The 7,146-nt window shown below is 37.8% G+C and overlaps 1 pseudogene; it reads left to right on the top strand.

Moving 5' to 3' along the window:
- The first annotated feature begins 520 nt into the window (after nucleotides 1–520).
- Nucleotides 521–4,017, top strand: LOC115290554 (annotated as a pseudogene).
- The last annotated feature ends 3,129 nt before the right edge of the window (nucleotides 4,018–7,146 follow it).

Here is a 7,146-nt window from a genome sequence, read left to right as displayed (position 1 = left end):
GACGTTCAGATTTGTTTGGCCATCAGAAAAGAGACTTGGTGACATTCAAATATTGGGGAAACAGGAATACAAGTCAAGGCTTCAAAATAAAGGAAAGAATAGAGCAAATTCTATGTAGAAGTAGAAGGCAATTAGCACACAGAGGGAACAAGAACTCTCGAGTAAGAAGAGAAACATTTTCCCAATGCTATACGAGGGAAGGAAGTAAAGACATTGTACATAAATACATTTTTCAGTGGGACAGGGTCCTATAGGATTTTTTAAAAAATGAATTATTGCATTCCTTTCTACTTGCTATGGGAAGTAGAAGTTAATATTCTCAAAAGATAATGAAGGCAGAAATAAGGAATTGAAAACATTGGGAATTCAAAATTACTGCAGGCAAGAAATGGAGAAGAAATAATGGAAAAAAAATGGTGTGCAGACATTATTGAGGATAAAGATAAGGTTTATTATATTATCACCAAACGACACAGCTGAGTGATTTTCTTCACTAATAATCAGAAGCTGGGGTACAGAAATGACAACTATACTCGTAGATGAAGGACTGCTGCCTTCGCATAGGTGACAGAGCACAGGGTTTCAGGTCACTGAGGAGAGAATGATGAAAACAAGCGAGCTCTGATTTCCAAACTGAAAAGGTAAGGATAGAAACACGGGAACCAGAGAAAGATTGGATGGGAATGTCAGGGTCAGGAGACAGTGAGACTCAAACCGAGTTATACCTGCAGCAAGGGAAAAAAACACTAGTGTGAGCCAGAGATATTGAAGTAAATTCTTTCAAGGATTAAGATACACATAATGGCAAAGTCCAGGGCAAGGCTTTGAATCCAAGCGAAGCAGAGTATATCACTGGATTGTAGTAGAAGTAAAAATTTGACAAATTGCGTTGCTTCAGGGATTAGAAACCAGAGATTTGGAGAGGAAGCACTAGGAAAATGCTTTTGCTCTGAAATGTTTATGTATATAAATTCACAGTTATTGATCTCACTTCAGTCCAGACTGGGGCTTGTGTCATCCCTATTTACTCCTACAAATTTCTTGTGTGTCATTTAAAATACTTATTCTGATTATTTTAATGATCTTTTTGTTTACTATTACTTCTAATATCTATTTTAACAAGGTGTGTGTGTGTGCAAACGCGGATGTGTGTTTAATCTTGATTACGCATAAACAGTATCAAGGGGAGAAAATCCACAATTGACTGGCTACAGTGCTTGAAAGAAATTGTTTATACATCTAACTACGCAACAAATTTATTATATGATATGCAACAAGCCGCCTAATCTCTTCAGCCAGCACATTTTCTCATTCATTGGCATCATAGCACCGTCTCTGCTTCCTTCATGAACTTTGAAAGAACAAGATTATGCATGTCAGAGCGAAACGGAAATCCAAGGTATTGTGAAGTTTATGATTCTATAAGTAAGCATTAAATACAAAGTAATAACTATTAAGTAAGATAAGAGAACTATACACAAAATGAGATTCTCTATAGAGATGAATTTGAGTTATCATATTAACTTTGATCCATTCTGAATATTCAAATTATTTAAAAATTTGGTTTTTACAGGGACACCTGAGTGGGTCAGCTGGTTTAGCATCCGACTTCTGCTCAGGTCATGATCTGGCAGGTTGTGAGGTTCAAGCCCTGGGTCAGGTTCTGTGCTGACAGCTTGGAGCCTGGAACCTGCTTTGGATTCTGTGTCTCCCTCTCTCTCTACCCATTCCCCACTCGCACTCTCTCTCTCTCAAAAGAAATAAACATTAAAAAAAATGTTTTTAATTTGGTTTATACAGAATCATTGTAGTGTTAGTATATCATTGATATAAATAATTGGATTTTTTTCTATTTATATATCTTCATTTCATTGGATAGAATGCTAAAATACCCTTTTATCATTACTTATTTTTTAATAAGTATCTGAACCTCCCAGATATTGTGTATGGAGTTTTTCATCAATTGTAATCTAGCTTCAAGTAAAAACAATTAAAACCGATTTGATTAAGATTTTCATAAGAAAACTTATTACATGATGAAATAAACTATTGATGATATTTTAATACTTCATGTGTTATTTAATCTTTTTTCTTTTTAAAAAGAAATTAATATAGATATGTTAAGAAAATGTTTTTATGGATTAAAGTTGATAAGCCTTCAATAATTAAAAATTGAAAGGTGCATTTTCTATGAAATAACATTCAGTAAGAGATACCAAATACTCAAAGCTCTTTCATTTAAATTGTAATGTGTATATTGCAAATTAATATCACTTAACACATGTAGGAGCTTCTTTTTATTATTCTGTTTCTCTGTTCAAAATTCACAAGCCTGTGTGAGTTTAAACACCATAGTATACTGTTCTATCTTAATGGAATGAATTGGTTTCCTCGATATTCAGTACTTTGGTCTGAAATCTAAAATATCATGTAATTAGAGTTGTCTAGCTCATTTCACTTTAAAATTTAACTTATGATATTTGTTGCTTATACAGTAGTTTTTTTACCTAGAGTTTTTAACTGTATATAAAACCATAAAGTACAAATGATGTGTAAGTATTATATCTATTAATCTGCAATATTTTATATTTAATGCATTTCTATTATTTGAATAATATTTATATAATAGGTACATATACTCTCACATTGTCCAAAGTATAGTTTAAAGATTCTGTCAGATTCTGTCATGTGTGTAAACCAAACTTTTTCCATGTCAAAAATAACCAGTGTGACAAGCCTGTAAGAATTGAGGGCATTTAGGTCACTTGTAAAGATTGCAACGAGCCATGGAATGTCCAAGACGAAGAGCGACAGCAGAAAGAGAGCGTCGAGAGCGAGAACGCACCGAATAATTCGTGAACGGAAAGAACGGGAACGCTTACGGAGAGAGAGAGCGAGAGCGAGAGAGAGTGAGAGAGAGAGAGCGAGAGAGAGAGAGCGAGAGAGCGAGAGAGAGCGAGCGAGCGAGCACCTAGAAACTGAAAGGCGAAAACTAGAGAGAGAGAACGGACCGCGAACGCTTGGAAAGCGCACGCATTGGCATTGGCGGTGAACAGGAACGTCGTAAGAAGCTGAACGTAGTGCTCGAGAACCAGAGGAACTGAACAGGCAACCGCAGCAGCTTCGTTATGAGCAAGAATAAAGGAATTCTTTGAAACGCCCACGTGATGTAGATCGTAGGCGAGCTGATCCTTCCTGGAGCGAGAACAAAAGGTTATCTCTGGATACAGATGCACGATTCAGCCATGGGTCTGACTGTTCTCGCCAGCAGAACGGGTTTAATGACTTTGATCACCGAGAGGAGCAGGTTTCCTGAGAGTTCAACAGTACAGTCTTCGTCTTTTGAAAGGCGGGACCGCTTTGTTAGTCAAAGTGAAGGGAAAAAACACGTCCTGCTGCACGAAGAGAAGATCCAGGTTCTGAAAGGTATCCCAAACATTTCAGTGATTCCAGAAGAAACGAGCCTCCTCCCCCAAGAAATGAACTTAGAGAAACAGACGGGAGAGAAGTCTGGGGAGAACAGAGGAGAGGAGAGCCGTAGTCATCCACGACAGGCCTGATCTCACTCACCTAGACGTCCCTGAGAAGCAGGGCCCACTCCATCCAGACCAGCCACCTGGAAAAGTGACGGTGGCATGTCCCTGACAAACGGGAAACAAGAGTTGAAAGAAAGGCCAGAACGATCTGGGAGGGCAGGATCGGGGCACAGTGCGAGAGGGGCGCCCCCTGGGAATCGCAGCAATGCTTCTGGCTTTGCAAACAGCGCAGGAGACAGGCGTAATCACAAACCAAGGAAGTGGCACACAGCACTATCCTGAACAACGACATGTGGTCGAACGCCATGGTCGGGACACAAGTGGACCAAGGAAGGAGTGGCATGGTCCACCTTCTCAAGGACCTGGCTATCACGATGCAAGGCGAATGGGTGATGGTCGGACAGGGACGGGCATGATAACCCAACATGCGAGGGGGAAAGCAGAATGGCAGTATTATCTTTGGAACAAATTAAGAAGATAGTAACAAATAACAGAAGAATAACTTTTACACATGTATTTTAAGGGTAATAAATAGATTAAGTACATAATTATGGAAAAATACGCCTCAAATATACTTTTTTAAATTTCTTTAAAAAAAGTGCATCTTTAAGAACATAAGAGAAAACCCAAATTCTTCTATCAGATATGGATGAAGTTTACCTCAAAAATTAAAAATAGAATTACCATATGATCCAGGAATCCCAATTCTTGGATTTTTGGCCAAAAAGAAATAAAATCAGGATTTTTTTTAGAGACATATGCACTCCTGTTTTCATTGCAGCATTATTCACAATAGCAAAGATGTAGAAACAGCCTGTCCACTGGCAGATGAATGAATAAAGAAGATATAGTACATACATTTGCCAGAATATTATTCAACCATAAAAAAGGAGTTCCTGTCATATACGACAATATGGATGAACTTTGAGAATATTATGCTACATGAAAAAAGCCTGATACAGAAGCATAAATATTACATGACTCCACTTCTATGAGATATCTAAAATATTCAAACTCACAGAAGCAGAGAGTAGAAAGTTGGCCTCTGTGAAAAGGGGGTAATAGGGAATTGATGTTTAAGAAGCATAAAGTTTCATTTGTGCAAGATGTAGAAGTTCTAGAGATCTGCTGTGCAACACTGTGCCTATAGTTAAAAATACTGTACTGCAGACTTAAAATTTATTAAGAGGGTAGATCTCACATTACCTGCTCTTACCACAATAAAAAAAAAAGCACAATAAAATTTTTACAAGTTGACCTTCTAGAATGTGTCTATCCTGCCTTGCTCAGGAAGATGGAGTGTAAGACTTGCACATCCGAGTCCTGAATCTATTTCCTGAAAGGATAATGAGTATCTCAATTTGATTTTCTCATATTTTAAAATCATTTACCTGTCACCTGCTGCAGAGGGCATATGGTCACATGCGAGAAAATAATGGCAGCAACAGCAGCATGCTTTGGACAATGTGAAAGATCCTTTGTTATTTATCTGCATTGTTCCATAACAGTAGCAGAACAAATTTAATAAAGTTAGGGCTGCAATTATTTATTGTTATCTTTTAGATTATTTTTTACCTGGATAACACAGAAGAATAAACATAATCAGTTCCAGCTGGAAACACTTCTACGCTATGTCAAGGACAATAAGTTCACAAATTGACTTTACCTGCTATTCATGTGGTATATGAAAAGAATCAGGCAAAGGGGAATTTAATTAGTGTGTCTCAAGTAGGAATAAACAGAAAAAACGATAGACTCCTGATTGCATTGAAAATGAGTAGCGATGCTAAGCTGTCAACAACTGAACAGAAGTGGTTTGTTAGCATTTCTTTGGTCACACACATTTTGATTTTATTAGATTATTTCATATGGATTCTGCCCTGCATATGATTTTAAATATAAATGGTAAAATGCAATTTATTATACTTATAAATATGGAGACTTGTTATCAAAAATTATACAATGACAAGTATTTATATGGAAAAATAAAAGCTTATAATATTTACTGAAAGCTTTTATGGATCAAAGGAAAAAAATAGGGGAAGAAATAATACCACAGAACATTTATTTTTATATCTAGACTCCTCCTCTTAAGAAAACTGGAATCACAAAGCAATATATACCTCTGATTCAGTGAAGAACATTGCCCAGATATTTTATCATATACATGTAATTATCATTTGCTGTCTTATTTTTCAAAAGGGAAAGTATTCACAAAAGTGAAAATCAGGGACTTTATTATGTGCTAATTTTGTGCCAGTAACTCTAGGGGTAAACCATGTAAAAGATTGTATTAGGATAATTTTCATTGTGGAAGCATGGATTTGTATATTGCCTTAGCACTCACATAGAGTAAACATATGCATATTGACAATTCTTTTAAAAAAGATTTAAAAATGTGTATTAGTTGATAGTACATTGTATTCCTATAATTAAAGACCTAATCTAACCCAGTGTTAATTCATGTCCCTTAGCTATTGCCTTTGGCAGACGGACTAGTTCATGAGTCATGCAACAATAGCTCAGTGTTCAGCTTTGTACTATATGAGGAACGTGCTATATGAGGAATCCAGATAAAAGATATGCAGACATTTATACATTTATACATTACAAAACGTATTGAGTGTGTAGTACATATGATCCTATTAAGAAATATGTAAAACAGTAAGAAATGCAAACTAGAGGGAAAGACTTGGCGACAGAGGATGCGCGCGCTAAATTTTGCTCTTCCCATTGGAGGCATCAAATATACAGCTATGCAGAGATCAAGTCCCTCTGAGACAAATCCAGAAACTAGTTGACTGGGTCCTCTATCTTGGGCGATTGAGGAAATAAATACCTAAGCTGAAGTGGATGGGAACGACAGAGACACACTCTAACAGTAAACTACAGTTCCAGCACAGCGTCTTAACAAGTGCAGGAACTTTCAACTCAGCCGCTCCCTGAGGAGTGAAGGAGCTCCTGGACCACACAGCTAACACCCCAGCTTTTAAGGCTGCCAACCGAGGAATGGGCTCCCAACTCCTCTAGCTGTGAGACTCAATGACACTTGTGTTTACAAGTTTCACAGGACGATAGCAAACCAAGAAGCAGTTTTTAAATGGGTAATGAGCACTGTTCGTGGCTATCCCCCTCCAGGATTGGGGGAACAGACAAAAATACACATCTTCAAGATTTGCCATGGAAAAGATGTGACTGCATACTACTCAGATGCTGCCAGAGTCTGGCTCCTAATAAGCCCCGACTTAGGCACCGAGCGGTATCCTCTCTGTAGCCAAAAAGAGCCAGTGGCATTTCTCCCACCTTCTCCTCTCCACTTGCTTCACCAATAAAATCAAGTCTCCAGCTTTATCCTAGAACCAACTTGCCAATACATGTAGTGCCCAGACTTTTGCAGCTGCCACCCAAGAGATGGATTTCAGGTCACCTAGTCTGATAGCCAATGGTGCTTTGCATGAATGAGCCCCACAGCAACACATTAAACAAACAAAAAAAGCCAGTAATCAAATGGGCACACACTTCCTACTACAGCTACTCTTTCCTAATTCAATGCAGAGGTAGTGGGCGAAAATGTCTAGCTACCAGTTTTCTTCTGGAAAGGGATTTGACC

The sequence above is a fragment of the Suricata suricatta genome, chromosome 4 (genome assembly GCF_006229205.1).
Source record: "Suricata suricatta isolate VVHF042 chromosome 4, meerkat_22Aug2017_6uvM2_HiC, whole genome shotgun sequence".
Taxonomy (NCBI): Eukaryota; Metazoa; Chordata; class Mammalia; order Carnivora; family Herpestidae; genus Suricata; species Suricata suricatta.
This window is presented reverse-complemented; position numbering and strand designations above follow the sequence as displayed.